Below are 16,586 nucleotides of genomic sequence, written 5' to 3' on the forward strand. Positions count from 1 at the left end.
GCTTGTACCCAAGGATGATCTTATCCTCCTGGTGTATACCGTTACATCCAGCTTTTTAAAAAAAAAAAAATGCCTTTGAAAAAGACAGTACAGGACGAAGTACCAAGGGCGGCTTAGAAAGTTGTTTAATTATTTACTAACTGACGATATTTATTGATCTTCTTCCACCTTCCTTCATCAGCAAGCAGATAGGGAATGTATGAGAACTGCGTCCTCCAGCCACACTGGACTCCGTTACTTAGAGCCGGGAACTCCTCTCCCTAAAGATGGCACAGAGGAGAGGGAAGCAAACATGGACAAGTGAGCGTCAGCAGAGGTAGGAGCATTGTCACCAGTGTGGGACCAGCTGGGGCTTTGTCTCCACGGCAAGAGTCCGTCTGAACAAAGTAACAGAGGACAGCAGTGCCTGGTTCAGTGGAATGTGAAAGGTTGTGTCTGAGCCTGAGGTGTGGAAATAGCTCAGGAGTTAAGTTCTGTGGTCTAGAGCTAAATGAAGATATCAGGTAAAAGGTGAGAGAGAGACTAGGAAGATGGCTCAGTTGATAATAGGGCTTGCTTGCTCTGGAAGCTCGAGGACCTGAGTTTGAATCCCTAGTATCCATATTTGAAAAAGCCTTGCACACTGGGGCTGGAGAGATGGCTCAGAAGTTAAGAGCCCTGGAAGCTCTTCCAGAGGACCTGGGTTCAAATATCAAATACACACACACACACACACACACACACACACACACACACACACACACACACATACTTTAAAAGCCTGACACAGCTACACATTGTATAAGCATAGTACTGAGAGGCAGAGACAAGCAGATCTTCAGACTTCTCTAGTCTGCCAGCCTAGCTATGAGGAGAAGCCTCTGATTCAGCCAGAGATCCTGTCTCAGGCAACAAGGTAGAAAAAGATGCAGCAAGGTACCTCAAGTCCTGCTTTGGCCTCTGTATGTAACTGCATATTCACATGTATGCACTGTCTCCCACACACATACAGACATCATAACACATTCACACACACACACACACACACACAGCACCTTGACACACACACACATATACCATAACACATTAACAAATACACACCCCACAACACATTCACACATACACACACCATACCACATTCAGAAACACTGTATCTTATCCATACACACACTAAACCATACACACCCCAATATATTCACGCACACTACATGCACCATCACCACCACAAATACACCATGCTAAGCATACCACATATACACTCACATAATATACATACCACAACACACAAGGTTAAGGAGAAGTGTGTTCTCACTCTGTATGTGTTGCTGTACTATGTGTGCCTGTGTATGTACCTTTGGGTTGGCACTATTAGGAAGTGTGGCCTTGGGCTGGAGAGATAGCTCAGTGGTTAAGATCACCGACTGCTCTTCCAGGGGTCCTGAGTTCAAATCCCAGCAACCACATGGTGGTTCACAACCATTTGTAATGAGATCTGATGCCCTCCTCTGGTGTGTCTGAAAACAGCTACAGTGTACTTATACATAATTAATAAATTAAATGTTCTAAAAAAAGGAGGTGTGGCCTTGTTGGAGGAAGTGTGTCATTGTCAGGGTGGGCTTTGAGACCCTCTTCCTAGCTGCCTGGAAATGAGTCTTCTCCTGACTGCCTTCCAATCAAGATGTAGAACTATCCCAGCAACATGCCTACCTGGACACTGCCATGCTTCCTGCCTTGAGGGTAATGAACTGATCCTCTGAACCTGTGAGCTAACCCCAATTAAATGTTGTCCTGTATAAGAGTTGTCTTGGTCATGGTGTCTCTTCATAGCAATGAAACTCTAAGACAGGTATGCATGAATTCACCAAGGTCGAGTCACCCTGACTGTATTCTGTCCCAGGCCAGGCCTGGTCTCCGATGCTGCCATCAGGAAGGCCTGATGTGTACGTAGCCTTTGGCTCTGCCATCAGGCTGTACTTAGCGCAGTCCCCAGGTGACTTCTCCCTTCTCCAAACTCTCCATAAATGACAAGGTTATGAATAACTGTTCCTCCATCCTGCCCCAAGAGAGCGTGGTGTCAGGCAGTCCTCTCGCGCTAGGGTCTGTAAGCCATGTACCCACACCTGTCTTCCTAGCACTGAGGCTAAGGCAGGAGAATCAGGAGCTCATGGCTATTCTTTGCTATATGGTGACCTTGAGACCAGTCTGGGCCACACAAAGCCCTGTCTCAGAACAAATATAAATAAGCCAAGCTCTGTACCTGGCCTGTTCTAGGGGCGAGAATGCTTGGACCCTTACCTGTCTTAGGGCTGAGCCATGGAGGCCCACGGGCTTCGCAGGCAGGAGAGTGCTGTGTTTGGTTTATCATCCCATCTCCATCTTCAGATGCTAAGTAGTTGCTTTTGGAATATTTAGGTTTTTTTATGTATTTGCACACATATGTGTAGGTATGTGTACATGAGTGCTGGTGCCCACAAAAGCCAGAGGAGTTGGATCCCATTGAAGCTAGAGTCATAGGTGATTATGAGCTACCTACCTAATGTAGGTGCCAGGAACCGAAACCCACTCCAGTGAGCTCTACCTGCTCAGTCATCTTCCTTTTTGTTTATTTTGGTTTGGTTTTGGTTTTGATTTTTCTTTTTTTTCTTTTTTTTTTTTTTCTCTTTTTTTCGGAGCTGAGGACCGAACCCAGGGCCTTGCGCTTGCTAGGCAAGCGCTCTACCACTGAGCTAAATCCCCAACCCCTGGTTTTGGTTTTTCAAGGGAGGGTTTCTCCGTGTAGCCCTGGCCGTCCTAGAGCTCACTCTGTAGACCAAGCTGGCTCTGATCTCAGAGATCTGCCTGCCTCTGCCTGGGATTATATAAGCTTGTGCCTCCAGCATTCTGCCGCTCAACAGTTTTAAAAACAAGGGGACCACAAACTACATAGCAAATCCGGAGTCCTCGTTTGTAAAGACACTGATCTCCTAGCTGCTAAGGAGCCTGGAGTGTTACAATGGCTTCATTGCCGCCTGCATGTCACCCCATCTTACCTGAGAACTGCTGCATTCCTCCCATTTTTGGCCCCGTGTGTGTGTGTGTGTGTGTGTGTGTGTGTGTGTGTGTGTGTGTGTGTTTGTGTGTGTGTGCCGCCTGCAGGCTCACACACTCCTCTTGAGACAAGGCCTAAGAAGTTATACCTGCCACTGTGCAGTACAGTTGACACAGCCAAGACTCACTTCTGGGTCACATCTGGTTAGGTGTCCAGTAAGCAAGATGGCTGACAAAGGAAGGGAGGATTCTGACTATTGTTAGTCGTCTTTCCTTCCCCGCCTATCTCTGTGCCTTACCCATGAGGAAACGAGGATTCTTTCAAGGTGGATGTCTGCATTGCACCCTTCTTTAATTAAAATGGCTACAAATCGGTGGTCTTCCCTCAACTGCTCCTCACCCTGTGCTAAGGAAGATGAGACTCCCACCTCTGGGATGCATAGCAAACCTGCTGGACCACAGCAGAGGGGAGGATGATGTTCATCGAAACCCAAGATGTACCCAGCAGAAGAGGAAGATGGACTCAACACACTCATATCTACCCACACCCTCCCCTTAGCCTTCCGTCCTTTGGGCACTGGTATGATCCCATTTCACAGATGAAGAAACTGAAGGGGGAAGGGAGTATGTCTAACCTGAGTATCCTCTCTGCTTGCAGGAACTGCTGAGGGTTGAGGGCAGGAAGGCCCCAAGGGAAAACCAATGGTGGCTGTTGGGAGGCACAGATGCCTAGGTGCATCTAGGACACACTCCTGAGGATCTGTCCCATCTGCCCTTCCACGGACCCTCTGCTGATTCTATAGGCTGACTGTCCTGATATCCTTTGAACTCTCCCGGGAGAATGCTTGCCTCTCTACAGCCAGGGAAGTTTCAGATTGATAAGCGATAACCATGGACTTGTGGGTTCCTGGGAAGGAAGGGAGGTGGTGCGCACTGAAGCCCTGTATACATTAGGATGGCCCGGATTGTACTATGATTAAATTTCAATAAAGACCTGGGTGTGGAGGTCCACGCCTGTAATCCCGGCACCTGGAGGCTAACGCTGAGGCTGCAGGATGCAGAGTAGGAGGCCAGTCCGGGCCACAGAGAGAGACTCTGTCACGAAACAGACAACTAAACAAAACAACAACAAGAACAACATTAGCAACAAACACACCCACTTATTAACTGAGGCCCCTTTCTACCTTGCCAGATCCCTTTAATCCCAAGGTAAGTTCACTCAGGGGACTGCAGCCTGCAGCTAGGCATGGGACGGGTGGTTCTAAAGAGGGAAGGCATAGACTGACTGAACTGTCCCTGGCTAAGCACCTTTGCTCATACAACTCTTTGCTTTTGTTTGTTTTGAGACAGGGGCTCTTGCAGCCCAGAATGGCCTCCAGCTCACTAGGTAACCCAGGATGGCATTGAATTCCTGATACTCCAGCCTCTGTCTCCAGAGTGCCAAGATCATAGCAGACATGTACTACCATGCCCAGACCACGTTAAAAAAAAACAACAGTGAACACCTTTAAAAATTCCTATTTTCCAGTTCCTCATTGTCTCAATTAGCATGCTAATTTAATTGCCAAAGATTCTGAGCAACTGCTTTGAGCCACGCCCCTTTCTCTGCTCTGGGGCTAAATAGTCCTAGCTGCATCTAGTGTGCCCTAAAACCCTCACCCCAGCTATCCCTGTTTAAATGCCCTTCAAAACATGTACCCTGGGGAAGCACCCTCCCCCCTGCTGAAGCCCCATTGGGAATGAAGTGGGTGGAAGCCCCACAGAGTGGTGCAACTCCCTAGGAAGAGAGTGAGTGAGCCTACACTCCAGGCCAAGATCTCCCTCCAGCAAGGTGGCTTCCCACAACAAGCCCTGAAATCTTGCAGGCCAGCAATCCAGGGGTCCAGGCAATGAGGAACCTCAAAACACCTCAGGCTTGGGCAGAGCCATGTCAGTACTTTAGGCTCTAGAATTGACCACAAAGCAGAGATTACTAGAGTCTTCATGAGTCCACAAATCCTTCCATGGTCATGGGGCCATTTGGGCCCATGACATGGGTACAGTCACATTCCAGGGTGACCCCCGAGTCATATGGACACCTGGGGGGTCACATGGCTTCCCATGGAGGTTCAAATTCCTTCCACTGTCTCTGCATACCAGAGTCCTTCCCTAAGCTTCTGTGAAGTGAGCAGAAAATGTCCCCACAGCTCCAGCTCTGTGGTGAGGACACCGGGAAAGGATTGTGAAGGACCTGCTGAGTCACAGGGAAGTTCAGGACAGCAGCAGCCTCGGAAGGTCCCTCAGATAAAGCAGACATGATCGTGTGTATCTGTAATCTAGCACTCAGAAGGGAAGCCAGGGCAAGAGGGATCCATGAAAGTTTGAGGCTAGCTTGGGCTACATCACGAAAAAACTAATGAAATAAAATAATTGACGACAATAAAAAGACAGGCATTGTGCTGTTTAGTTATAATCCTAGTACTGGGGAGGAAGAAGCAAGAGGAGTAGAAGCTCAAGCATCAGCAGGGCAGTCAGGAGGCAAAAGCAGGCAGACATCTATGAGTTCAAGGCCAGCTTGATCTACAGACTGAGTTCCAGGACTGCCAGGGCTACACAGAGAAACCCTGTTTCAGAAAGACAACCAACCAACAAGCAGCCCAGGCCCTGTGTGATCAAAGCCACCTTACAAGCCAGGCATGGTGGCACAGGTCTATCTCCCAATACCTAGAGGCAGGAGAAGGAGGATCATGAGTTCAAGGCCAAGACACTGTCTCAAAACACAAGCAAGCAGCCACAAGCACATAGCAATCCCGCGCTGTTAGTGTCCTCTCTGTAGAAGAGGAAGCAGGAGCAGAGACAGCTAAGTTATCAGGCCTGGGATCAGTGGGCAAGTGGCTGAGCAAGGGTCTGAACCCATGAAGGCTGTCTAGCTTCTGCAAGCAGCTTCCAGTCCTGTAGGGAAGGGGGCCACAGCACCACGTATCTAGGTCACACTGTCAAGATGAGCAGAGCAAGGGAAGAGTCACACCAGTTCAGCTCGACTCAGAAGCCATAGCCATGAACCAAATGACCAGGGTGACCTGGAGAGGAGGCAGGGAGCCAGCCACCCACAGCAAGTGGCAGGGTGAGGCACCTGGCACAGCTCTAAGAATGAAGGGTGAAGACAGGTTATGTATGGGACCGCCCCACTGGCTGGCATCAACAAGGCACTGCAGTTTCCAGGCTGCTCCTCCCTGTGGGGTCACAGTCCTCAGCCAGTCATCCATCTCCTAGGACAGGTCCCCACATCACTTAGACCTATCTCTCCTCCCTCTCAGCTTTATGGGTCAAAATCCTCTGTCCCTTGCTTTCCTTGGGCCAGGCTGCCCTGGGTTTCACTCCTCCAGACAGCCTTCCCGGGTCGCTGTAGCTGATAGTAACTCCTGCCTCCCTCAGCATCCAGTCAACAGAAAGCTGAGGGCCAGAGAGCTGACTCGGTGGGTAAAGGTGCTTCTCACCAAGCCTGACAACCTGAGTTTGATTTCTGGGACCCACACAGTAGGGAGAGAGAACTGATTCCCTAAAGTTGTCCTCTGTGGTGTGCACTTGCATTTTTACACACACACACACACACACACACACACACACACACACACGCACAGAGAGAGAGAGTAGATATTAGATAGATAGATAGATAGATAGATAGATAGATAGATAGATAGATAGATAGATGACGGATGGATGGGTGGGTGGGTAGACAGAAAGACAGAGAGATGGACACACAGACAGATGTGATGTAAAAACAAAAAGAACTTAAGAGCCAGGCACGGTAGAGTACATGCTTATACTCCCAGCACCTGAGAAGCCCCAGAAGGAGAATCTTTTTTTAAAAAAAACTAAGTATCAATTCTGTTTTGTCAATTAGAAAACTAGACGATCCTCCAGTGCAACAAGGTATTAATTAATCCTCTTCCTCATCATCACCAGCTCCAGCACCACCCTACCACCCTGGCCTCTCTTCACAGTCTTCCTCTTCACTCTGCCTGGAGAATATATATATATATATATATATATATATATATATTTTTTTTTTTTTGGTTCTTTTTTTCGGAGCTGGGGACCGAACCCAGGGCCTTGCGCTTCCTAGGTAAGGACTCTACCACTGAGCTAAATCCCCAGCCCCCTGGAGAATCTTTAATTTGAGGCCAACCTGGGTTACACAGCAAGTCTGAGGCCAGCCTAATCTGCATAGTAATACACTCTCTCAAATGGGGATGGGGGGAATGAGGGGGCGGGTAGGGCACCTGGGAGATGCTTGCCCTGTTTGGAGTTCTGGGTCAGTCCCCAGCACTGCACAACGCAAACTGTGGTTGCATGAACCTGGAGTCCCAATATGGAAGGTAGAGGCAGGAAGATCACAAGTTCAGGCTCATCCTTAATATATGGTGAAGTCTATGTTAAGGTGAGACAGAGTCTCAAGAAGGTAGGTAAGATATACCCTATCTCAGCTCCCTAGACTCCGTGGTAAACGGAATCTGCCATCCCAGCATTCTTGCATCAAGATGGGTGAGAGGCACAAGAGTCTCCAGAAGCCCATGGACCAGCCTGGTGTCTCAGATAAACAAGAAGAGACCCTGTCTCAAACAAGATAGAAGGTGAAGACACGAAGACACACACACACACACACACACACACACACACACACACACACACACACCCAGGAAGGAAGGAAGGAAGGAAGGAAGGAAGGAAGGAAGGAAGGAAGGAAGCCCAGACTTAGCTTTGATTGTGACCTCAGGGGAGTCAGATATCCTCAATTCACAGATACACCCAAGATCCAAAGGCAGCAACAAAGCTCCCCCAACCCTCAGGGTGTGGTACCTCTTTGGGACCAAGGGCTGGCCCTTCATTCTCTCACTCACTCAATGGGAAGAATAGAGGCTCACAGAAGGAAATGGCAACAAACAAGCCAGTCCTCCTGCCAGGGCGGGGCAAAGCAGAGGTGAGAAATATGTGGAAAAGGTTAAATACAAAAACACCTCTAAGGACATTGCTCCTCTCCCCAAAGGAGCTTTAAAGAGTAACCTGAGAAAGGAAAGGACCAGAGAGAAAAGGGTGTCCAGTTCAGAACTAAGCTTAGCAATTACTTGAATAGACTGCCTCTCATTCCCGCCTCCCTCTGAGGGCTGAGGCCTGGTCTCTCTCTCTTTCTGGCCACCTGCCCTACAAGCAACCTTGAGGCTAAAGAAGGTGGGCTCCAGTCAAACCCTTTGGCCCCGGTCTCCGATGCCCAGTGTATACCTAGCACACAGCTCATAGCTAAGAAAGGAACAAGTGGGTGAGAGACCCTGTGGGCTGTCAGACTCTGAATGCAAAACACCTCGAAGAGCTCATTTTTAAGTGGGTGTCAGCAAGAAGTAGAGGGTCTCAAGAGGTTATGTCTGGAAAAGGAGAGGGTGGGAAAAGGTAGCCAGCCAAGCCCCTAACCTGTTGAGCAGGAGAGTGTTGGGAGTGTCAGCGTACAGGAGGGACACAGGCCCTCACGCTTCATTTAAAAGTGTTCTTCAGGAGCCAGGCACACTTGGGAGGAAGAGTCAGGAGGTCAGGAATTCAAGGTTATCCTTTGGAAGGGGTGGGGATAGGGGTGTGGTGGGGGGTCCCCCAGTCCTCAGCTACATAGTAAGTTTCGAATGAAAAAAAATGTGGTTATGATTGTTGCAAGGTATGGTTAAGGAGGTTTATGGTAGATATGAGGGAGAAAACAGCCAGAGGCACCTGGAAGGGTCAAGACTGAACCGAGCCATGAGAGGAGAGAAAGGGGGTAGCGATGAGAGAGGAACTGAAGAGAGAGGGAGCAAAAAGAGGAACCAGGGATTGAGAGACAAAAAGTGAGCCAAGAGGACAACAGCCAAAATGGCTGATTTATACAGGGAAGAGAAGCTGGGGGTGGGGGGTAGGGGAAGCTCAGGGGTGGAGAGGCTTAGGGTCTAGGGCAGGATAGCCTGTCAAGAGGATTCTCTACTTGCTGTGCTGAGAGTCCGCTTTGATATGTGAAATAGGCTTCTCAACCAGTCATCCTGAGTTTAGCACCTAAGGAGTTTGAAGCTAGCCTGGGCTACGTGAGATTCTGTCCCAAACCTTAAAATCAAAGCCTTCGAATATAGCCAGGGTTCAATTCCCAGGGTCACATAAATCGGGTGTGGTGATACATAGCTGTCACCTTGGATGATGTAATCGCATAAATAGAGGCAGAAAGATCGGAAGCTCAAGGCTGCCCTTGGCTATGTAGCAAGTTTGAGGGCAGCTGCAGATTCTCGAGAGATCCTGTCCCAAGAAAAATAATCGTCTGAGTCACTCTTCTATTGCTGTGAAGAGATGTCAAGTCCACAGCAACTCGTATAAAGGAAAGCATTTAACTGGGGCTGGCTTACATCCAGAGGTTTAGTCCATTATTGTCAAGGCAGGAAGCATGGTGGCACGCAGGCAGACAGGGTGCTGGAGAGGTAGCTGAGGGTTCTACATCCGATTGGCAGGTAGCAGAAAAAGAAAGGCACTGGGCCTGGCTTTCCCGACACCCCACATGAATCCCCCACGCCAGTGACATACTTTCTTCTACAAAGCCACATCTCCTAATCCAGTGTGGGTCTCTTTTTTTTTTGGTTCTTTTTTTTTTTCCGGAGCTGGGGACCGAACCCAGGGCCTAGCGCTTCCTAGGCAAGCGCTCTACCACTGAGCTAAATCCTTAACCCCTTAGTGTGGGTCTCAACATTGGATATCAACATGTTCCAAGGGGTTGGGTCACCTAAGACCATCAGAAAACACAGATTTTTTGTTTTGTTTTGTTTTTACATTATAATTCATAACAGTAGCAAAAGTACTGTTATGATCTAGTAATGAAAATAATTTTAGGGTTGAGGATTTAGCTCAGTGGTAGAGCGCTTGCCTAGCAAACGCAAAGCCCTGGGTTCGGTCCTCAGCTCCAGAAAAAACAAAACCAAAACAAAACAAAACAAAACAAAAAACAAAAAAAAAAGAAAATAATTTTATGGTTGGAGGAGGTCACTACCACATGAGGAACAGTGTTAAAAGGTCTCAGCATTGGGAAAATTGAAAACCACTGTTCTAATCCCTGTCAAGCAGTTCCACTCCCTAGTGACCAAGTATCCAAATACATAATAAGCCCATGGGGGTCATTCCTATTCAAATACCACAGTAATAAACTAAATTAAACCTAGGAACGCAGAGGGCTCAACAGTTAGAAGTACTTACTACTCTTACAGAGGACCTGGGCTTGCTTCTTACCACCCACACTGGGGGCTCACAACCACCTGTACTTTCAGTTCGAGGGCATCCGATGCCCTCTCCTGGCCTCCACAGATCCCTGCACACATATGATGCACATAAATTGATACACACACACACACACACACACACACACACACACACACACAAAATAAATAAATAAATCTCCAATTATAAAATATGAAGATAGGCAAACTATTTGAAAACAAAATAAACAATTCTTCAGACTGAGGACTGGAGAGAGGGGAGCTTGGGAACTTGGGAGCTGGCAAGACAGCTTAGTGGGAAAAGTACTAGTCACTGACAACCTGAGTTGTCACATGGTGGAAAGAAAGTGCTGACTCCTGGAAGTTGTCCTCTGACCACCACGCATACAGTGGTGTGCACACCCAGACACTAAATAAGAAGGATGTGAAACGTAGGTGTGGCAGTGCCTAGCTCTTATCCCAGCTCTGGGGAGGCTGAGGCAGAAGGATTGCTAAATTCAAAGCCACCCTAGGTGACAGAGAGAATTTCAAAGTAGCCTGGGTTAGGAATTGAGACACCTTTTCAAAACAAAAAGAAGGAGTTGGGAGAAGGCTAGGCCAAACTAAAAGGCCGCTCACCCACTCACCACGGGGAGTAGGTGGGGTCAGCTGTTCAGCGTCCAGGGCGGTAGCTCTGTTAGTTGGTTGCCCGTGGCGGGGTCAGTACTGTCTAACCCCAAGGCTGGAAACGTTGCCTGGAGTGCCTGAAGTCTTGGGCCAAAAATGGTGGTTGCCGAAGGGCTGGCTGTCCAGTCCTGTTTTCCACGTTTTCTACAGAGCTACTTTAGCTCCAAGGAGCTTTGAGTGTTTGGGCTCGTTCCCAGGGACACCGGTTGGATACTGTGCTGGAGGTGGAAAGGAAGTTAGAGGCCTCCTGGGCTGCCGGCTGCCAGTGAGTGGGATGGCTCGGCTCTCCCTAATCTGAAGTCTGAGAAACAACTCCCTAGCACCTCTGGTTTGGTCAGGGCTGGGGTCTGGGGCAGAACTGAGCGGAGGGAGACCTTCCTCCAGGCTGCCTGGAGTGGGGGTGCTGGGCAGTTAGGAAAGCAATCTAGTAAACAAAATGAGGACGGGCCAGTGCTCGGACAAGCCAGAGCCGGTGTTGACTCAGCAAAGCATCAGGGGTTGAGATATGCCAGGTTTGGGGTGAATGTCTGACCGAGGACAGCTCGCAACCTGTGACAAGAATCAGGTCTCTGAGAGGAAAGCAAGGCTCAGAGCAGATCAGCGGTCCAGCTCAGTAGTGTGGCCAGGATCAGGATTCAGCACGAAGCCAGGGTCAGGACTCCGAATAGAACTGGGCATGGTGGTGAAATTTCAGCACTTGGGAGGGAGAGGCAGGAGGATCAGGAATTCAAGATCATCCTTGGCTGCAGAACAAGTCTGAGGCCCAACTGAGCTACTGAAGGCCCATTTTAAAAATGTAGAAAAACAAACCCCAAAATTTCCCACCGCAGCCGAAGAGATGACTCAGAAATTAAGGACATTTGCTGCTCTTGAAGGAGACCTGGGTTAAGTTCCCAGTACTCACAGGGCAACTCACGCTACCTTGTAACTCCAATTTCAAGGGATTTGATGCCTTCTCTGGCCTTCTTGGCCACCAGATATGCATGTGATATATAGACACACACACAGACACTCAGACATGCATATAAAATAAAACTAAACAAAAAACAAAACAAAACAAACAAACAAACAAAACCCCAAACCAACAACAAACACAAACCCCACAAAACTCCCTGAAGTACAGTATAGGCTCAGGGCTCAGTATGTGACCAGTTACAGACTGTGACTAGTATTCAAAGTCCCAGGTGGATTACAGCTCCCTCTGCTCTTAGGAGTATGACTAGTTTGTTAGTGGGATCACGGCTTAGTCTTCAACTAGCTATAGGGCTCAGGATGGAACTGATGTTACAATTAAACCCTAAGGTGGACTCAGGTTAGAGTGGCCTCCTTTATTTAAACAGATGGACTTCATTTTGCCTTACCTTATCCTGCCCTTTCCTGAGACATGATTTTTCTATATAGCCCAGCCTTTCAAGTGCTGGGGTTACGTATATGCACCACTCACACAGTCTCCATCTTTCTTTCTTTTTCATTTGAGAATCATCTGCTCTGGGAGGCTCTATCCTGGGTGCCAGACACCCAACCCTCATGCAGCTAAAGCCCAGACTAAGTTGGGCTCTCAACTGCAGGGCAGGTCGTGAGCTACAGAGGCAGCTGAGGAGAGCTCAGGGAGGCCTGGACCCAGGAAGGTTCTGCAGAAGGCTCTGTGGGAGGCCTGCACAGGGTGAGTGAGAGGGCATCCAGCAGGGGTTACTGCTCCAGCAAGGGCTCAGAGACTGGGGCAGCAGAGCAGCACAGGGTAGAATGAAGGATGGGGGTGGGTGCTATGGTGCTGCTCTGCCCCCAGTGAGGTTCCTGCTGGCTTCATTATCGTGAGCACACTATGTTCCTCAGTCAGGTCATGTCAGTGAACAATGATTCCTTCAGCAGCTGGTGGGCATCTCTGCCCGAGAAGCCATCCACTGTGGGTGAGACAGAAGCACCAGAGTGGGAAGGAGAGCACAAGAAGCTGATAGTGGGAGGGGCCAGAGCAGTGGGAGGGGTGGTGGAGATGAGGGCCGACAGTAGATGAGGAAGAAAAGAACTGGAAGGAAAAGAGGGGGACCCAGAGAAGCAGCATGAGGGTCACAATCTGCTGCCCACCATCCTTGGATCCTTGTCCCTGTAGCTCTGCAAGCCCATCTCCACATTTCTAATTGGAAGACGCCATTCTGGGACCTTGCTGGCCTTTGGTCCTCTACAGGGTAATACGAGTTCAGAAACTGAACAGGTAGGCATTCTGAAGGACACTGTGGCCTGGCCTTGGCCTACTGTCGTTACCTGACCATCTCCAGGCCTGCCTTTACAGAACTTTTGGAAGGATTGTTTTGTTTGTTTTAAGACAGGGTCTTCTGTAGCCCAAGCTGGCCTGGAACTCACAATATAACCAAGGTCGGCCTTAAATTCTTGAACTTTCTGTCTTTACCTTTCCAAGTGCTGGGGTTATAGAAATGTGCCTCCATGCCAGGCTGAAAAGTCTTTCAAACACAGTGTACAGGTGTTGTCCCTGTTGGAACCTTTCCTCCTGATGCGGGGTCCTGAACTTCTTGGTCAGCTCCCATGTGGTTTTCCACATACTACTCATAAGGGACTGGCCCATCCCAAGATCCCTGCTGTCCACCCATGCGGGCACACAAAACTCTGGTCTCTCTGATCATTGCCCTAGGCTGTCTTCAAGGCCAGGAATAAGGTCACCCTTATCCTACAGGGTGGGGTACAGAGACGGAAGGAGGCCCACCTAATTCTCACCCAACCTGCCGGGTTGGTTCAGCACCCCACGCCTGAGGAGCCCGCAGCTACACCCTCCTCACCACTCTAAGAGCAAAAACTTTGACTGCTGGGCTGGCAGCCCCACCATAGGGGATCAGGTCCTTGGGACACCCCCCTTAAGATCTGGAGAGCACCAGGATGAGAGAGAAAGGCCTCTCTTTGGACAAAGCCTCAGGGCTTCAAAATGTGAGAACAAGCACTGGGGCACAGCTGGCTTCGAGGCACATGTGACACAGGAAAGAGGGATTTCCAACTGAGTCAGGGCAAATCACACGAAGTCAGAATTCCAGGTTCCACACCTGCAGCATCAAACAACACACATTCCTCACAAAACCCAAGAGGGTTTCTGGATTCTTTTCGGAATGCAGGCCCGGTATCTCCCTGGCCTGACAGCTCACATCCCAAGCCCACATTAAGGCTGTACCCCAGCTACCCACCTCTAACTTCAATATAGGATGGGGTCAAAGGGCATAGGGTGCAATCAGTCACTTTCCTTATCTGAGCTGTGAGGTCAGACAACCTGCTTCCTTACTCCCTGACTCAGTTTCCCCACGACTAGGACTATGGCACTGACCTAGGCAACTGTCACATTTGATTCTCTGATATCGAAAAGAGACTTGCAGCTTATGACGTGAGCAAGACTAGGATTTGCAAACTCATCCGTACCTGTACTGCCTTTAGACCCACAGGTGAACATGCTCATGCACACATGCATGTGTAAATGTGCGCACAGTTGTGTTAATGTGCACACCGTTCTGCATGTCCTGCTTTGCTCACTGTGTGGGCTGTGGGCTTTCCCCACTCAGTGCCTGGAATGCTCTGAGAACTGGCACAGACCTTTGTCTTTGCTCTTCCCACCCTGTTCCCGGATGTACCTTCTGTTGCTCAAGTCTTCCTGAGAAGTCACTCAGAGCCCCAGAGTGTCATGGGAGCTGCCAGGCACAGGGTCTGGGTCTCCTCCTTCCTTCTGCTTGGGCCCCAATGGGGGAACCTCCAGAACCGGAACCAAGGTTTGTTTGTTCGTTTGTTGTTTTCTTTTCCTGTGCATTGATGTTTGGCCTGCATGTATGTCTAGGTGAGGGAGCCAGATCCACGGGGACTTGAGTCACAGACACTTGTGAGCTGCCATAGGCGGATGCTGCAAATCGAACCCAGCTGCCCTGGAAGAGCATTGGCTCTTAAGCACAGAGCCATCTCTCTTGCCCCCTGACGTTATCTTCTGCCAGTGCCTTCTCTCCTGGTAACTATGCAGATCACAGTCAGCCTCTTGGCCCTCAGACTCAGCTGCCCTAAGGTGAGGAGCCTTCCTGTCCTTGATCCCAAAACATTTGCCTGATTCCAGTGCTGGGGCTATCTGGTGGGGTTTCTGCCTGCTGATTGGGGTTACTCATGATCCTTGTGACTCTTGGTATTCTCTGTCAATGGGGGACAGAGGAGATGTTTTATCTAGCTATCCTGGCTATGGCCCTTCACCTCAGTTTCCTCACCTGTAAAATGGGACAACATTCCCATTGAAGGGCTTATGGAGTGGAGGCGGAGAGCTTATTTCCCTGGAGCTCTCTGGTAAAGAGAAGCAGTTGAGAGAGGCAGCAGGGTTGGGACAAACCGTTTATTCCAATGGCCACAGCTCCCCAGAGGCATGAATCTTTCCTGAAGCTTCTCAGACTCTGTGTTAATGCTCTGATCAGCCAGCACAATGCCCTCAGTGAGCAACAGAAACAGAAACACAGCCACACACCTGGCTCTGACTCCTTATGGAGTTGATGGCAGTGGGGAGGATACAACAGAGAAGATTCCACTCCTGTGGGCTCCACAGACCCCGCAATGACCCCTGGGTAAGAGGATTAAGAGCAGGATTTGCCTGGTGTGTGGATGAAGAGGCAGGGGTCCAGGGAATGGAAGGACACATAGGGATCTGCTCAGCTCCGGCTCTTGTCTGCTGCTGAGCAATGTGGTACCCCTTGTGCCTCACTTTCCTTATCTGAGAAATAAGGCTGATGGCCTGGGCAGAGGAGTTCAGAAGGCTGATGGGCTCCTCATTCCTCTTACACAGTCTACTCACCCCACCAAGCCTCCTGTTTCTAAAGGCTTTCTCTGCCACTAGCTTGATCCGGGCCAGGAGAGAAGTCAGGCTCGCAGAGGGCCTCACTGAAGATACTTCCTACATGATGCAACCCTAACAGCTCTGACTTAGGAGGGAGGACCTGAGGCAGTGGGAGTTGAGGCTAAACTTTGGTCAGGTCAGCCCTGCCTGGCCACGCCCTCTCTGAGCCTGCTGCTTTTCTCTAGTAGAAAGGGCCCTGAACAACTTTTTCTAAGTGTTATCTATCGAGGCTCTTTCTAAAATTGTCTGTCCCTGTGGAGCTCAGGAGAGCCATGCTGTCAAGGGGTGAGAGGGTGTTTCTCAAGGACTCACTCTGGGCTCGGTGACTCTTCATCCTCCTTCCTGGATCTCTGCTGAGAAAGCATTGAAGAAAAGCAGAGTTGCCTGCAGGTTGGGCATCCTAGCTGGAAGATGCCGGGGCTTCAGCAGGGCAAGGTGGGGCCTGGAGAAAAAAACATCGATACCCCTGTGGGTGTCTATAGCCAATGACTGGGGGTGGAGGAAGAGGCCAAGGATGCTGTCGCAAGGGCCCAGGTTTTGAAATTTGGCTCTGACAGCATCCTGGTGAACTCGATTCACCCCACCGGGCTGGGCTCCACCTCCTGAACTGCTGCCGTCCCGTCCCCTGTAAACGCAGCCCCTCTATGTCCTGGTTCTCCTACAGACTTGCTAGGAGGAGGATTTAGGACACTCCACTGGGAGGTTAGGTGCAGAGAGGAGCCAAACCCCCACTCGGTGTGATACATTGAATTGTGGGAATCCCAATCCCTAGGACCAGAAGATGATGTCATCTAAGTAGCTGAGACCTGATCCCA

At 49.6% G+C, this 16,586-nt stretch overlaps 1 protein-coding gene across 1 annotated transcript in view; it reads right to left on the reverse strand.

The window, feature by feature from the left end:
- Positions 1-16,383, reverse strand: part of Slc45a4 (solute carrier family 45, member 4) — an 88,338-nt gene extending 71,955 nt beyond the window's left edge. The window contains exon 1 of the mRNA XM_063264631.1: positions 16,084-16,383. The gene's annotated coding sequence lies outside the window, so the exon portion shown is untranslated. The remainder of the gene's footprint in view (positions 1-16,083) is intronic.
- Between the last annotated feature and the right edge of the window lie 203 nt (positions 16,384-16,586).

The sequence above is a fragment of the Rattus norvegicus genome, chromosome 7, assembly GCF_036323735.1.
Source record: "Rattus norvegicus strain BN/NHsdMcwi chromosome 7, GRCr8, whole genome shotgun sequence".
NCBI lineage: Eukaryota > Metazoa > Chordata > Mammalia > Rodentia > Muridae > Rattus > Rattus norvegicus.